At 42.3% G+C, this 18350-nt stretch overlaps 1 long non-coding RNA gene across 1 annotated transcript; it reads right to left on the reverse strand.

Moving 5' to 3' along the window:
• Nucleotides 1-12433: 12433 nt before the first annotated feature.
• On the reverse strand, nucleotides 12434-18214 carry LOC310838298. Its single transcript, XR_014560903.1, has 3 exons — nucleotides 18051-18214; nucleotides 15245-15624; nucleotides 12434-12525 (listed from the first exon to the last, which is right to left on the reverse strand). It is a non-coding gene; the product is annotated as an uncharacterized lncRNA (long non-coding RNA).
• Between the last annotated feature and the right edge of the window lie 136 nt (nucleotides 18215-18350).

Genomic DNA, 18350 nt, shown 5'->3' on the forward strand with positions numbered 1-18350 from the left:
TCGTGGATGTGAGTCCCAGCACCTGGGAATGGTGGCTAGCCAGTGAGGGCCTGCGACCACCACCTACCTGTAACATGGCAAATGGCCATTCTGACATCACATTTTCCTTAAATTTAAAAAACAAAAACAAAAACTGATGACCAAGTTGATTTTCAGATGTTTCAGGATACCTTTCCCCTGCAATTTCAAGTCCCCCAAAGCCCTAAGTAAAATGCACATAAAACATTAAAAATTATTTTAAAATAATTTTTATGCAACAATGACATTAATTTAAAATATAACATTACCTTAGTTGAGTTTTTTGGATTTAAGCCAAGCTAGTTCACTGCATGAGTAGGACTGCATGGGATTAGATCAAAGTTGTCAGGTTTAACAGTGTAGTAGATCAGTTTTCTAAAGTCACGTAACTCAGTTTTTAAATGAATGAGCACCTCTTGTCAAACAAAGGCTGGTACATGACTCTCCAGCTATCCCAATCAGACAGAATACGCTGCAGTGATCTTACTCTCATTGCATGATTGCTGTTGAAGCAGATGTAATTCAATTGGTTTTGATGACGTTCCACCAGCAGGAGACCAGAGTTACAATGGGTAAATTGGCCTCACTGGGCCAAAATTGACAAAAATAACACCACTACAGCATTTTATTAGCATGTTATGCTGTTTACTCTCACTGAGGTTTTAAAGGACACCAAATGTGATTGATTAAGGACTTAATTGCCAATGTAAAACAACCAAGTAATTAACATGAAGAGAAGAGTGCAAAGTAGCACAGGGATTTCATCAAATACAGAATAAATGCAGCAACAGTGTTGCTTATTTTAAAATATTGTAGGTCAGTGTCTAAGTGTTTAGATATGATTTGGTGCTGTTTCAGGGAACAGAGGGTGGTATTCAACTAGATTTTACTCAAAGTAGACCTACTGAAATGGACCATGACTCAGTCATGTTCATTACCTGAGTCTACTCTGAGTAAAACTTAGCTGAATACCACCCAGAGTACACAACAGATTTATTCCAGAGATAAAGTTGAAGACTCTCTTAGACTGCAGGGTTCTGGAAAAATGCCTGGCAGAATTATTGAACAATGTGAAAATCTGAAACCTTTGGATTGCTTCAGCCTCAATGCTAAGGTCACAGAAGAAGAGCAACACAACTAAAATACCAATCTATTCTCAAGGTGTATTAAATAATACTGTGCCAAAAAAAAAAAAATACCGCATTTTTAACCATTTCCCATCAATTAATGAGAAAAGAAATTTCTTTCTAAAATCGAAGTGGGTGGGACATTTGGTGAAACTGTCACAAGGAGCAAGGTTTCACCAGTGTTCTGCACTCTGCAGCCTTCCTAGGTACTCATGTGTCAATTAAAGCCCAGATATAATGAGGTACCGGTAACTCCTTCTATGGTGCTTTTTCAATTCAGGAAGTTCAGGCAGATGAGTAATCTGAAGAGTGCTAGATAAATGTTTACAGGAAAAGGGGGGAAATTCATGCACTATCCTTGGCTACTTCTCAATGCTCAAAACCCAAGATCAACATTCTAATGATTTTTTTTAAGAGCCCTGAAAATAAAACAGAAAAATGGGTGCCTTTTTACACAGGCGAAAAATGGCTTCTGAGAAATTGGAAGACGGGTTTCAGCACAGCATATTTATTAAGCTGGTGAAACCATTCCTTAAGTGAATGTACAATCACCAAACAGGCCTCTCTTGCACTATGTGTTTTGAATGTGTAAACCAGATGAAATACAGAGTAATACAGAGTTAGGGGCTTCCTTAAGGAAGAGCCTTTTTTGTGATGTCTCTGCATCTGTGGAATGATCTTCTCACTGAGGTGCATTTGGCTCTCACTTTATGTTCTTTTAGACACCAGGCAAAAATTCACCTCTTACCTTTTGTGTCAGGCTTTTAGAGGCTGATGGGTGAATACATTTCTGAGTTTTGATGCTGCTAATTATATTGTTTATGTTTTTATGATAATTGTTTTCATGTTTATTATGTTTCATATCACTTTATTCTTATGGAAATCGGAGTGTGACTATTTTTTGGTGATGGGAAGTAAAAAAAGGGATAAACATATTGTTCTGGGTTTAGGGGGTGCCAAACCCCTCTAATCCTTGGTTCCAGTAAGTGTCAAAAGCTAAACAAGCCTTCTAATTCCAAGAAATAACCAAGCTAGCTTCCTCGGAAAGTGATGGGGATTAAGGGGCTTCATGCAAGATGGCAAATGGGTGGGACCCCGTCCTTCAACAGAAAAAGCAAGAACTGCAAATTTAGCAGTGATGCGACCTAGAAGTAAAGCAGCAAGCTGGAGAGAGTCAGAGCAGTGTTTGAGAGCAATGGGAGAAACAAGACCCTTTGGTGGTATTGATGCTGTGAACCCCTCCATGGCAGGCACAGGTTGTATGTACAGTATGTGTAAATAAACCATATATCATAAAGACACCAGGGTCTCCTGCTGTGCCTCTTTCCCAAAAGGTATTATGGACCCTGGGCAAGTGCCTGGAACTCTTGAAATCTCACACCACTCAGAGATTGGGGTGGCTCACAACAATATAATTCAGAATTTGGGTTGATAGAACTAATGAGTAGAACTGGGCAATATCTGGTTTTCAACATCACAATATATCACCAGTTAAATATCACGAAATCTTGATATATTACTATCCCACCGTACCTCCCCACAGTGGTGGATGGAGCGTCACACTTTCCTGTGGTGGCAGAGGGTCCTGCTATACCACCAGAAAATGAAAATAAAAACTAAATTTAAATTTAAAATAAAATTGTCTAGCCATGGGGCTTCCTCTTGGATTGTTAGCAGGCTCTGCATAATTAGATGAGCTCTAAGTGGAAAGATACCAGTGAAGCTGCGTGAGTTTGCTGGTTTGTGTGAGGGCTTATCTTTATTTCTTATCGGTTAGTAGGGAGGAGGGAGAGAGCAAGCAAAGCTGGAGACAACTTGCCTGCAAAGTACAGCAGTACCTCGGGTTACATACGCTTCAGGTGACATCCGCTAACCCAGAAATATTACCTCAGGTTAAGAACTTTACTTCAGGATGAGGACAGAAATCGGGCTCTGGCGGCGCGGCGGCAGCAGGAGGCCCCATTAGCTAAAGTGGTGCTTCAGGTTAAGAACAGACCTCCAGAATGAATTAAGTTCTTAACCCAAGGTACCACTGTATCTTCAAAGTCTCCACCTTTTGTTCGCAGGTATATTGCCTTGTTGAAACACTTACCACAATGTTATTTCAATACCGGTATTCAGTAATATGGCGATTTACTGCACAGCCCTACTAGTGAGTGAATATGTGTTTGTGTTCTACAATTCACCATTGTCCACCCTTTTATAGCAAGATGAACTATTAGTTGAGAGATCTATACTAAATCTATCATAGCTACCACCGCTGATATAATACCCACCATTACTATTGCTGCACCAGGTTCACGTTGTTAGATGAAGGAAGTCATGGGTGAAGTGGGCATCATGTTGTCACTTGGCAATAGAAGCAGCAAAATAGGAACGTAAGGAGAGCCTTGCTAGATTAGAGGAACAGTTCTAGTTCTGTGTCCTGTTTTCCCTTAGGGACCATCAAGATGCCTCTGGGAGGCCCCAAGCAGGAAATGAGGGCAATACTCTCCTCTGTTTTTCCTCAAGGATCTGGTATTCCGAGACACAGTGCCTCTGATTCTGGAGATCCTATCATGACAAGCTGCCACTGTAGCTTTACTCTCCACTGATATGTCTTAATACCCTTTTAAAGCTGTCCACCTTCCTATGCCCCAAAGACTGCTCTGTAAATGTATTTGCATGGTAAGGGGTACACAAGCTTTGAATAATATTCATACACTGCTGGCTTTGTGTACACGCAAACACCACCCGCCACCCAAAAGAAATTCAGCATGACAAGGCAAAGGAAGAACCAATAGGCTTATCACCTCTCAATGTATTTCTCACTCAATCCAAGTCCTTGACTGTTTCAACACTATTGTTATCTCTGCAATCAAGGTGTTTCCAAATGTAATTAATTAATTCTCTACTCTTCAATAGGTTCCTATGGTGACTAAATGGTGGGTGCTTCATGTAAATTAACCTTGTGAAGTCAGAGATGATGGTGAATAGGTTTGGTTGTTTCCATTACTGCTGAGAGGGAGGCCACTTTTTGTCTTTGTTTTCACCCAAAAGCATAATGCAACCCACTGAACATCATGAAGATTGAGAATTGTCGGCCAGTTTGCCAAAGAACCATTATAGTTACTTGGGAATGCGGCTACTGCTGAATTGCTACTCTTAATAATTAATAATTTTATTGGTTGAGCTGATTAGCTAATATCCTCAATGCTTGATTCCTTCAATAACTATACATTTTCATAAAACAATTAAAGGTAAAGGGACCCTTGACCATTAGGTCCAGTCCTGACCAACTCTGGGGTTGCGGCACTCATCTCGCTTTATTGGCCGAGGGAGCCGGCGTACAGCTTCTGGGTCATGTGGCCAGCATGACTATGCCTGTGATGGCCTGGGATTCCGATTCAGAGGATGAACCGGAGGAATCCCAGCCTGCACAGGAGTCCCCGCCTCCAGGGCCGGCTGAACTGGGGCGGGGCCTAGATGCTGAAGAGCCTGCACCTGTGGCAGAGCACCAGGAGCTGGCCCCAGGTGAAACCCTTCTGGCCCCAGAGTTGCTTGAGGACTCAGTGGCGTCAGGTGAGCCTCCTCCAGGGCCCAGTAACCCTTCGGCCTCTCCTGATCTGCAGAGGCTTAGGGCAGAGAGGCGAAGGGAACTGGTTGCTCCCAGGAGGAGTGCTCGCCTTAAGGCCAGAGGAGGCGGGGCTCCTGGGGGCCGGGACCGCCCCCGGCCTTAGAAGAGGATAAAAGCCTAGTCAGCCCGGTCCCAGGTTGCGGGAGCAACGTCGTTGTTGGCTTCGGACCTTCCTGTGTTCCTGATCCCTGCCCGGCCTCCTGTTCCTGACCATCCGGTGCTCCTGTTCCCTGCTCGGTCTCCTGTTCCAGCGTTCCTGTTCCCCGCCCGGCTCTCCTCCTCGGACCTCGCCCCGCTTCGTGTGGACTCTGCTTACGCCCACGGTACCTTACCCCCGGGACCAGCACAATGCCACTTCTGGCGAACCAGAGCAGCGCACGGAAACACTTTTTACCTCCCACCGGAGCGGTACCTATTTATCTACTTGCACTTCGTGTTTTCGAACTGCTAGGTTGGCAGGAGAAGGGACCGAGCGACGGGAGCTCACCCCGCTGCGGGGATTCGAACCGCCTACCTTCTGATAGGCAAGTTCTAGGCTCTGTGGTTTAACCCACAGCGCCACCGGTGTCCCAGATAAAACAATCACACGTGATTAATAGTATATGAGACAGTTTTTGTTCTAAAATGTTGCATTGCTGTAGAGATTATTTACTGGGCCACCACAAATACATATTTCTTCATATGCAGAAATAAATATAATTGAGGAGAAAAAACAATTGCTTCCTTGTTTTGCTCATCACTGATCAAATTACACAAACAATATTCAGAAAGAAATTGTTTTCAGCAACAAGTTTTTGCATATCATAAGCATTTACTATACTACAGTGGCTACCAAATTTCTGAATTAGAACTTAATAGGTGGTTTGTTGCTGGTTTTTGTTTGTTTGTTTGTTTCACTGCATTTGCTTATGTGTAATAAATCCAATTATTTATAGGAATCATTCTTGTGTTAGATGTTAAATCCTCTTCTTTACCTCTAATTGCTTGTGAAACAGCCTGTTGTTAGATTTTGCTTTCCTCCTTGGAAAGTATTCTAGATTAAATGTTTTACAATTATTTAATTCTGCCAGTGCTACACTATTTTGAAAGTAATTGCAAGGGCAGAGGAACAAGGCAGAGAGCTGTAGTTTGTCATCACTACATATGGTATCACCTCCCTTTTGCCAATGCCAATATCGGGTGCTCAAAGTTCCAATGTATTATTTGCCAAAATCCATTAAGAGAACACACTATATTTAGTAGATAGCAAAATGCCCTCCAAAAAGCAATCCGATCAACGCACAGTGTAATTGCAAATAAAATAAAATAACAAAAGTTACTATATTTGGTTTAGACAGGTGGGGGACCAATAAACAGGAAATACTAATACACATGTTTTCCCCTCCTAGATAATGAAATTTGCAGCCAGAAGCCCTGGAAAAAGAACTGATAAGTACAAAATTGATCATATTTGAATGCCTAATACCTGCTGATGTCCAGATTAAACATTCATAGCCAGGTTAAAATTACACCGTTTGTTAATAAAGAAATGTTAAAACAGAGGTAGCAAAAGCCTTAAAAAACTCATCAGTGGTAGTTCTCATCAGTCACTTATCTCTGATATACAAATGGCCAAGGGGGGAAAAATCAAAAGATAGTGCTATCATCCCCTCTTCTCATAGTCCTTGATTGCTTTTAAATTTTCATCTAACAGCCCATGAAATCATTCCACCATTTTCATTTATTTTTTCGTGTGTGATTTCACGGTGCAGTATATCAGTTTTCAGCACATAGCCTTCCTGGCATCTTCTTTCTGTAACAAATTCCACTGCACATTATTCCAACCTTTTCATTTATTTTTATGGTAGTCACCCTGGCCTGATCTATGATCTGTCTACTTGAGGGACATTCCCCCCCAAGATTTTCCTCCTCTTGGGTTGTTACTTGTACAGTATGTCCAGCGACTGGGAAAGCTGAGTGTCTCTAATCTTTGGCCATTGCTCTCATTTCTCCATGTTGGGTTCTGGAACATGGTATTGATCACCTCATTGTGTGACTGGAAACTATAGACAACTGGTAACCTATGCAACTATTAGATGCTACAAAGATTGTCTAATTATTGTTTACAATAATTAGAATCACTGGCCCACCCATGAGGCAAAGTGAGGCAACCACCTCAGGTGGCAGGATCCACAGGGGCAGCAGATTTGGCATCAAGGAATGCATTGCCTGCTGCCACGATAACAGCAATGGCTGCAGTGTGCTCCTTAGAAGCCAGATCTGAGGCCTTCTCGGTAGCTTCCCCACAATGTCGTCTCTACAGCAGTCTCTTGGCAAAAAGAAGGTGCTGCCGGTTTTCTCCCACCCTTGTTCCCAATGCAGAATCATAGCATCGTAGAATTGTAGAGTTGGAAGGAACCCAAGAGTCCAACCCCCTGAAATGCAGGAATCTCAACTAAAGCATACATCCAACCTCTACTTAAAAACCTCCAAAGAAGGAGAGTCCATCACCTCCTGAGGGTTAACATTCCACTGTCAAACTGCTCTTACTGCCAGAAAATTATTCCTGATGTTTAGTCGGAATGTCCTTTCTTGAAGCCAGTGGCTTGGGTCCTACCCTCCAGAGCTGGAGAAAACAAGCTTGCTCTACCACCTGCCTTCTTTAGGTATTTGAAGATGGCTATCATATCTCCTTTCAATCACCTCTTATCCAGGCTGAACTGTGGGAATGTTCAGGGAGGCAGGAGAGGATTTAGTGTTTAAGGATAACTTGCGTTAATAAGTTCTATATCTAAGCAGAGTTTAAACATTCCCCTTTACACGCATAGCGGTTTGCTTATTACAGGCTAGTTTTGGCCTCTAAATATAGGATTCCTAGTAAGATCCCTTCTTGTCCCTCTTAAAAAGAATAAACACAACAATATTATTAAAGTCAATATAAAAGTAGTTTACTCACATTTATTCAGTTCACAGTTGGATCCCTGAAGGCAGACTTATGTTACAGAAGTATATACACATGTGGAACTATCCCATAAAGGAGTTAGTTCCTAAGTGACTGTGAACAAGCAGTCACTTTTCCTCACACATAGAAAAACAAACTGGAGAAAAGCAGAAAGAGAGAGAGGTGTGCTCCCTGCCTTGCTCTTGTTCCCCAGGCACAGAGAGGGCCAGATTAGACCACACCCACCTCTAGTCACATGCAAAGGAAATTTGTCCAGAAAACAAGAAGTTTTCTCCTGAATGATACAAAGCATCCCCTAGCATGTCCACTCTAGGAATGTTGTACTTGACTGTTATGTGTTTCACATCCCACATAAACATACGCAACTCCCTCAACTGTCATAAGGCTTGATTTCCAGAACTTTGATCATCTTGGTTGCCCTCCTCTGCACTTCATTCCCCCCTTGCGGCTGATGTAGATCTTCACTAATCCCTTCTTCCTTGACAGGTTGAGATCTATTTTGTGGTTTGCCTCAGGTGCCAAAATATTTTGGGCCAGCCAGGAGAACTATAATATACATACCTGCTGGAAATATAGACTAGCAGCCTCATACTCAACATTGCTCAGGAATTTCAAAAAACAAACAAGCAACAGTGCAGGCTTAAAGTCAGTGGGTAAAATCAGTGCAAATGACTTATTCCACCATTTTGATTCAATTGTATCTGAACACAAAGAAAAACCTGCTCCTTGATCTCAGGACCCACTATGCAAAATCTGATTAAAAATCAGTGCAGTTTTGAAAGGTTCAGTCTACCATCAGGAATCCAAACGGCATCTACCTGTATCCAAACACAAAGGAAAACTTGCTCCTTGGTCTCAGGAACCATTATGCATTTTTTTATGATATATTAAGAGGTGTACAAATGCATAGCCAACTCTAAACAAATAGTTACCAACCACCAAACTCCTTCTGACCCAACTGGGCTGTCCTCATGTTTATGTGGTGCCCATCAAAGTTCCCTCTCCTTATCAGCCTCATAACACCACTACCGTGTACCTTACTGTACTGTACACCCATTCTCTATGGATTTAACCTAACAGTTGCCTGGCAAATCTGATTTCCGACTCTGTACCTTATTATTGCAATAAACTGTCCAAACACAGGTTCTTCCTGTACACGTGTAATCACTGACAAGTTTGTTGCATGTGGCAACAAATACTTCAGGTTCTATTTTCTAAGCAGCCCAAAGCAAACTTTGCCACATATTTATTAGCGTAGGTGCTACTGAGTCAAAAAAAGCAAAGTTCTATCCACAAGGAATAAATACACCTGCAACGTGGCAACTCTAAATATATGTTAACAGGTTCTTTTTCCCCCTGAGAGTGAAAATGAAGCAAATTAAAATAAATCAGTTTGGTTTTTATTGTTGAGTTGCTTGGAGATGTTTTATATGAAATGATTTATAAATGAAAATAAATAAATAATAGTGCTACTTCTGGGTTTTAAAAGACCTGTGATTGCAAGCGGGGAGTTTAGCATTTCCAGATTCTATAGCACTGTCAGGGGAAATGCCATACTTTACATAGTCTTGTTTGCCATGAACCTACCCCAAATCCCAGTGCCATGAACTGATATGAAGAGTTTTCAACCTTAGTCACATGGAGAGTTGTTTACATTGTGCCTCTGATACAGAAAAATCTGGAGTTGACCTCTTATTCATCTGTTTCAGCGTTTGTTCACATCAAACCTTGAATACAAACTTGTTACTGTACTGTCAATATTAAAGCTGCTTCTAAATCACACAGATTTTTTCCCACAACAGGCATCCTGACATTTTTTGCAAAAGCCTTAGTTGCTGTCAAAAGTGCAACAAAGCTGAAGGTACTGAAAAATATAAGTAGATTAGATTAGATTTTATGGCCAGGATTGGAATGGGGGACCCATGGAGTGGGGGTTGTATAGCTGATGTTATGAAGAGAGCCTGTGGTGTTCAACAGAAGTTTAAGGAGATTCACCCACATTTCCTTCCTCTGCCAGACCTCCTCTGTACTGATTGAGCAAATAAGGCAGGGCTGATGAAAGGAATAAACTTGCAGCCTTTCAGTACGATAAGGAGTATATTCTAGTAGCACTAAGATTATGGCTTTGTCAGTATGGAGGGGGGAAATGGTCAGTTGACTGTGGATGTGTGAAGGGTGAACATAACAAAACAAAATCACGTACCGGTATTTACTATTTCCCCACAAGGATTGATGGCTAACCTGCACCACCAACTCTTTTCTCCTTTTTCTACCTACTGCCACTTCAACTACTATTCCTCCTCCTCCATTTTAAGCTGCTGCATTCCCCAACCAGGGGCTACCCTCACCCTTCAATGTCACATTCTGAGGAAGAAGTCATTCTCAGTGTAAAGCATTGTGGGTTAGGTGGCCTCAGGGTATGCCTGCACGTGACAGTGGCAAACCCTGTTTAAAGTTTGAGACTGGTTACGGTAAATTTTAAACTGTGAGTGCTGCCATCTTGGCAAAGTTGTAGTGGCAGCAGCACAGGTGCTGTCTATGGCCATCTCAGCCCCAATGGCTCACCCTGAGGAAGGATCCTTACTAGTGGCAGACTGCTTCATAGCTAAGTGGTGCTCCATAATTCAATGGCTGGGTGGGCAGGCAGCAGGAATCGCAGTGGGTAGGTGGCAGGTTTTGCCCTTGCTTGTGGTGATGGCAGTGGTATAAGTGGCAGGCAGGCAGCCCATGGGTGGCAGATGGGGGCACAGTTTGTTCCCTCTTGTGATCCACTGCCTAAGACACATTTTCTTGCTACATACATGTCCTGTGTAGATAATTATATGAAGTCATAGTTATAAAGCTCTTAATACCTAAATACCATTTGTGGAAAGTCTTATGAACAAACTAGGAAGATTCTCTTCTGCAACTGTTGGGTTACCAAAATCTGCGTTGTTGATACTCTCTAGAATGGGATGGAAGAAGAATCACTTGGGACCAAGAGACTGAAGTAGTTTAGATTCAGCTCAGTGCACAAGGTGAGACATGAGGTATGTGTGTGTGATTAACTTTGGTCTCACCAAATTGTAAAAACAAGTAAACTTCAGAGACCCTGTACTTCAGGGCAGCCAAACTCATCAACTTCCAGCTCCCATCCAGACTGTGCTGGCTGTAAATCATAGATGCTGTTTATTTGCCTCATGTTTACTTTAATCTCAGAATCATTAATTAAAAGATGGCAGTAGCAGCATCTCCTCTTGGATTATTTTTGAGGTGCCTCTATAGTGACAGTTGAATGACAAGTAGGTAAGAAAAAACTATCTATATACTGCAAAGTGCTTCAGAGATTTCAATTAAATTAAAATAATTATTAACTATTGGTATTACAAGAACATCCAGAATTCCCAAAGCAGGATCAAGACCTGGTTCTGAAAAGTGCTTTGCAGTTTCAGCAAAGCTGAAAATATTTTTCCATCCTCCAAGTATTTAATACCTGTTCATTACTTTAATGCAACCTCTTCGTGTATGTGCATGTGATGTAATTTGATTGTTTCAATAATTCACCCTGGGATCATGTATAAACGAAGAACAGGAGAAAAATTCAAATAAAAAGTAAATAAATATCCTTCCTTCTCCTTCTTTTCCCCTCCACACACACACAAATTTGCATACACCAATATATGTACTAACATTTTAGCATTAGTATTTTCCTCATTACATTTACATTAGAAATGGCATGAACAAGGAGCATCCACAATTAGCGAATCTGGAAGAGATTTTACTATTTCCTCCTACACCTCAGTCTGTTTTTTAAAAAATACCCCCCAAAAGCTGGCATTTGCCCCGCATAGAAACTTCCCTCCTGGGGCCTAGGTAACGTGGGAAGTTAGTTTTCACCAGAACCGTAGTGGGTAGGGCGGAGGGTTAACATCCTTCGCCATGAACCACAAGCCCCTTTCTGTCTCTAGGCTTAGGCTCTGTCCTAGGCAGAACCACCTTAACTCTTAGCCAATTGTTTTCTGATGGCAATCAGCAGCATGCAGCCCATATTTTTCTTAGGCCTTGTGAGGTTTTTGAGTCTTGAGTCTACTCCACTATCTTTCATCTGCTACTTAACCCATCTCTCTCCCAGCACCCTCAGATACCTTCCCATTCAAGTTTCCCATTCAGTCCCTATGCATAGCTTCTTATGTTCCTAGACCATGCTGCAGTTTCCCCAGCAGAACTGATCTTACAATTATTTCCCAAGAAAATGCAAGGTATAGGTGGAGCTTCGGCCGCTGACTATTCCAGGTCATTCTAGCAGTAATATTCTCATTTGTCACAGTCTCAAGATGTTGCAGATTCCATAGTACTTTCCTTCCACCTTTGAAAATTGTGAAATACAATACATTTGGAATTCTAAGCACATATATGTATGCAACCTTGGGACCTAGAATTATATCTTAAGTATGAATATCAAGTTTCACAGCTCCATACTGATGCCCTAGGGAACTATCTCATTTCAAGGGACATAAGTAGTGCCTGAAAACAGATTTGTGGATTGCATCTTCTTTGAACCTGGAATGCAAGTTACATCCTGAATGCACTTACCAAGATCCATTTACCCCACTTCAATGGTCAAGGGAGATATCACATTACAAATAAATAAATAAACACATACATACACAATCAAGTTTGAAAACTCTGAATACTTGCATTTAAGCAAACCTCAGCTTCATTTGGGTAAAAAGGAATGGGTCTTTTACTTACTTATAGTGATTTTCTAAATGCTGATGATGTAATGCCTTTTTAGTACAAACACTGGAAATGTCCTTAAGCTTGATGCTGATAACGGTACAACCCTAGATATAAGAGGAGCAAAAGAGGCCAAGTAAACAAGCAGTAAGTAGGTAGAGGATGAGACAGGTTGGTTAATCAACTTTCAAACATTGGATGCGTCTCCAGAAAACGGGTATCAAAGAGATTCAAAACTGTAAAACTAGCTAAGGCAAAGTGGCAGAAAGAAGCAACCTATACCTATAGGCATGCAGGCTTCCTTCACACTACTGCCAAACACACAGCTAGCTACTGGAGTTTGTGGCTAGCAGGTGCTTTAGCATCAAGAACATGGCTAGGATTCTGCTTCTCCTCACATGCTCACTGAAGATATGATGTTGTCTCCATGTCCCCTTTCTTTAAGACAAACTTTGTTAGCCTACTGCTCCCCGCCAGATGTTCCCAATACCAATCCTTGAGGGGGGGGTGTCTCCATTTTCTATTTCTCTCCATTCAGAAAACTGTCCATATATTCCTAGTCTTTGCTTCCCACAACTTAACCAATTCCTGATCCACAAGAGGACCTTTCCACTTATTGCTTCACTTTTAAGCTTACTCATGAGTTTTTGGTGTTGGAAGTTGCTTGACAGTCCAAACAGGTCTATAGGCTTGTTGACACTCTCAAAAAAAATCTGATAGTTTTGGATCATTGCAGAAGCCATGCTTGGCTCAGTGTCAGTAAGGTCTGTTCTTCTATATACTTGTATTTCCTAGGAGTTTTCCACCACCTTTACCCATAGGAGCCTGAACATTCACAGAGATCTCCATCAGAGACTTTGTTTGGAAATCTTGCCATCTGAGTTTAGGTAGGTGATTACCAGGTGACTATATTTTCAGTGACGGCATATCTACCAGCAGCAATCATTCAATGTTCAATTGATGCCATTGAAAAGCATAAAACTATTTCACCTTACTGTGTTCTCTTCTTTTAGTTTGAATGGATTTTATTGTTCATTGCTCTTTTTATTTGATGCATTTTTTTGTTTTTAATTTATTATCGTTCATATTTATTGTTTCATTTTTGCCACCTTAAGGCACTGCCAAGCTGGGACATAAATTGTAGAAATAAATAAATAAAATATCACCATAGCACAGTTCTCATTAATTACCAGTATATGGACAAATAAGTGGCCATCCATGTTCCCTTAAATGTTAACAGACCATACAATATGAAGAAGCGTTCTCAAGTGCTGCTCATTTGGTCTGTTCATATTGCTGAAGTTTCCTAAAGAACCAAACCCTTTAAAACAGCAGTTGTTATAATGAAATTTTCTTGTATACCTTAATTACCACATTACTTGCAAAAATTCTGTACTGTGAACATTGGAAGTCTGACTCTATAAAAATCTTCATTCAGCTCCCACACTGAAGAGACACTCATGAACTTGGCACTTTTTCTCCTGGGCTTGCAGCCCAGAAATTGGCTGGAGCTTTTACTTAATCCCCAAAGTGTGTGTGTGTGTGTGCGCGCGCGCATGTGCACGTACACGCATATGCACAAACATTTCTGTGTGATTTTCAACTTCTCAGTTTATTCTGTTTTTAAGAAATGATAAGCTGAAAAATGAAAGCTAAAACAAGCACTCCTTTCCCCACTACATGAGCAAAGGCTTTCTGTCTTGGTATGTAACTTTTGTTTACTCCATTGCCAAGGCAGGAGGCTTATTTATTAGACTGGTAAAAACTATGAAAGCTAAGATGGCTGTGGCTACCAGACTTGCAATTGCATTAAATCGCTTCCAAAGCTAATCAGCTTTTCCCAGAACATGCAAGGCAAAGTGCAGCTACAGCCACCTTATTTCCCACACAGCTTGAATTTAACTTTGTATTTTCTGAAAGGGGAAAGCTCTCTCCCCCTTTTAAAAAATGCCACCTTCTCTGCTTTTACATATCTCTTCAACCTGCTTAAAATAAATGTTCTTTCAAAAATCAGGGAACAAGTCACATACTAAAAAATTCAGAATGCCCCACTGAAGGCTATTTGCACTGAATCAGCAGCTTATAGGATTGCATATTGGAGACTAGTACTAAAACCCAAACATACGTACCCTCTTCCCTGGCATGGTATATTACTGAACACAAGGAAGGGGGTAGCATTGGAATCTTGATCAACACTGTAACTGGAATATAAACCCAGGAAACACAACGTCATGCTTCTGTTTTCTGACAGGCACATAGCAGTCCCCCCCCCCCACAACATCAAAGGCATTCCCCAGCCAAAGGATTGCACATGGCAGATAATGGAGCAGTTGCAGCAACAGGGGGCCAAGTCCCCTCCACCAGCTTATGTATCTTCCCAAACTCTGAAACTCCTCCTGCCTCTTGACTTACCTCCTGGCTGGTATAGCTCCCAACAAATCACTGCCCCCACGCCAAGTCAGACTCCAGCCCCACTTCCCCCAGTGTACACTCCTCAGCATCCTTCCAGTCACTGACAATAGAGGGTGAATAACAATCAGGCGAGAATTGAAAATAAGCCACAACTAAGTGAAGTTGGCATGGTATTGGGTAAGAATCCATTATCTGAAGCCAGATGCAGCAACTCAACTCACTTGGCTGGGGAATACTATGGAAATTGACCAGCATACAAGGACCCAGTGTTGTGCCTTCCATGCACCTGGAACTCTGCTGGTAAATCTGAGATGAGTAGAGCCATGCCTTGCCTACTCAAGCTTGCACCATGGTCTGATGTGACTCCTCAAGAGGGCCCCATTATTTGTAGATTCTGCCCAATGGCGTTCCCACTCAAGTTGTGACAAATAGCTAAGCAAAAGATCTCGCTGCAGATGAATCCCCACAATATCTCAGGGAGAATTGGCTCCTTCCCTGTCTTTGATGATGGCTGCTCCACTCTGCAAGCTGGTTCTCCATTTGATTTCCTTTGCAATAAGAGGTAGTTATGGAAATGGAAACCCAGACATTCATTTCCCATTTGTCAAGTCATGGAGTACCTTGTTGCCCAATGGATGATGATGGAAAACTTAAAATGAAAAGGGCTGTATGAGTGAGTGTGCTGTAGTCTTCCATAATTTAAATGTCTTCAATTTGAGGCTGGTTGGTCTGCACTTTGAAAACATATGGACCCTTCACCACTACCTGACGACAAGAAGGTTGCATTGCATTCCCTGCATGGGAAAATGTATTATTATTTTTTAATTAGATGTATTCTTTTCTAAGAGAGTATCCTCACAAAGCATCTAACACAGAATAAAAGCTAAAGAGCCATCCATAAACAATACACAAATACCATTTCAAACTTTTCAAAAAACTACAAATCAATAAAAAGACTCAGCACATCAATCTGAAGGCAAACAATAATCAGCCGAGCATAATCATAAAACACGAGATAGAAGAACAGCCCAACAGTTCCATAGTCAAATTAAACTCAATCTATAAAAGCGGAATACAAAAGTCTTCAGAGCCAGTTTAAAAATGCAATAAAGCGTTGGGGGTGGGAAGCTTCTAAGGGGCCTTAACAACTTTTAAAACTTTTATTACTACACAATACTTCTCATATACTTTGTGGGGGCTTACTCCCTAATTTGGGGAAAACATTGGTTTTGGAGGAAATAAAAACAATTTTCATAAAATTAGCCAGGTTTCTCAGAGGAAGGGGTCACATCATCAAACACAGTGGTGCATCTTTGCTGTTGGTTCAATCTGAAGGCAAACCACAGAATTGTAGAGTTGGAAAGAACACCAAGGGTCATCTAGTCTAACCCCCTGCAATGCAGGATTCCCAGCTAAAGCATCCATGACAGATGGCCATCCATCCTCTGCTTAAAAACCTCCAAGGAAGGAAAGTTCACACCCCCAATTTGGTGATCTAAATTGAAGTTTCAGGAACAGAACAGGTGGTGAAGTTGTTTCTGTGAGCCCTTCACTGTGTTCTCAGTTTGCAACTCCCTCCACATAGTGGTTAGAGCAGTGACATGATGCAGGAGCACCACAATAAAGTGGGCTGGGTTGACATGACTGTTTTACTCTTTGCCAAATTCCGACTAGATTCATTCATCCCATGTTCTCGAGCTGCCTCATCAGTCTGGCTAAGAGAATGATTTCTCTGTCTGTCTGTCTGTCTGTCTGTCTATCTCACATGTGCACATGCACACTCACACTTTGTATTTTCAGATAGGACAAATCAATTAATGAGAAGTCAGGGCTTACTAACTGGAGTAGTGAACATTCTGGAGATTGTGCAGCTTCTCTTCCAAGTTTACATCCTCTGTTTAGGGATGCAAAATGAACCTGGTGCTGATATACTGCACACCGGTGGCTGCAGCAAGCCAGGCAGATTGGTTTCTATAGCTATGCGCTGTAAAAGGATGCAAGAGTTCCTTTCAACTCCCTGGCTTTAGCCCAAGCCAAAGGCTTCTTAACGCAGGCAAGCTGTTGTGTGACTGCTGAAATGGAAGATTATTTATTTAAAGCAGAGACTTTTTTCTTTCCCATCCCACCCCCTCAACCCCCAGCACTCAGAGAGCAATCAGTGCTAAAGGGAAAGATGGCAAAGCTCAGCGTCTCCAAATTGAAACTCAAGCCAAGGGTAGAGAAATGCCCTGCAGCTCATCCCAGTCTGTGAATGACAATAAATAACTGGCTAAGGGGATGTTATTGAAAAGTGAGAGGAGGGAGCAGGGCAGGTCGACTCTCTTTCGAAGTTTTTACTCCCAACATTAGTCTGAAGAGATTGCGAGGGAAGCAAAGGAACCACTTTCCTCTGGCTAAAACACCCCTGGCAGAAACTGAGTGAGCAAAAAAAGTGGTCAATCAGGTTGGTCAGCCATATAAACACAGCTGTGAGTGAGCTTCATGCACCACTGGGAAATAATGGCATCTATTTTATGGGGGGGGGGAGGCTTGTCAGGTAATGTGACATTTTGGATGACCTGATAAACATAGTGCTGTAATACGGATTAGGGAATTCACATGTCAGAGACTTTTGACACTCCTGAGAGTCTGCTCCTACTATCCATGCTTAAGTGCAGGTAGGTCCCATTGGAATGAACTGAGACTGCAAACCTGCCCACATCATAACCAAACATGCCCTACTTCTGAGCGAGCAGAAATGAGGTCATAAGAACGGGTTGCAGCCTAGGTATTATTATTATTTTTTGGTGGGGTGTATCCTCAGGAGAACTTCCCTCATCGCGTTGTCATAATACCAAATATTGGGGGGGGGGAGCGCGCCCATCGATCTAAGGAAGTCATATTACTGTTAGGCAGGCGTCTGCAACCACAAAGCACTGGAAACTGGAATCAACTTAGCCCCAACAACGCAAATCGCCTCAGAAATAAGTCCCGGGTTTGGGGTCCCCTAGTTAAACGCACCCAGGACTGCAGCTTCTGCGTTGTTGCGGATAGCGAGCCCCTTAAGGCGCTTCTCCCACGTCCGCGCCTTCCCCGCTTCTTTATCAACGAGGCGAAGGAGGAGCAGCGAGCATGTGCAGAGTGCCTTTTCCACAGGGCTCTGCCAAACAGCGAAGAGCGAGGGCGGTCGCCCTCTTTCGTATGATACATACATACACAATGTACTTAAATATAGTAAGACCTAAAAACCCAGCCTCTACAGCTTCTGCCCTTGGGAAGAAGAAGGGACACGAGGCACGTTCACCAGCAACGCGCCGCCGTCCACACACACACACACACAGACGCCGTTATTTTTAATTTTCGGCCAGGTGACGTCGCCTTGTGCCGGGAGGAAGGGGCGGGGGGGGGCGCTGCTAAAAAGAAGGAAAAAAGGCGGCAGAACGTGCGAGAGGCGCGCGCGCCTGTGTGTGCATGAGAGAGATGTGAAGAGGAGCGTGTGTCTGTGTGCGCGCGCCCGTGTGTGGAGGAATCCGGCGCTGCG

Source organism: Podarcis gaigeae, assembly GCF_964106915.1.
Source record: "Podarcis gaigeae genome assembly, chromosome: 2".
Lineage (NCBI taxonomy): Eukaryota > Metazoa > Chordata > Lepidosauria > Squamata > Lacertidae > Podarcis > Podarcis gaigeae.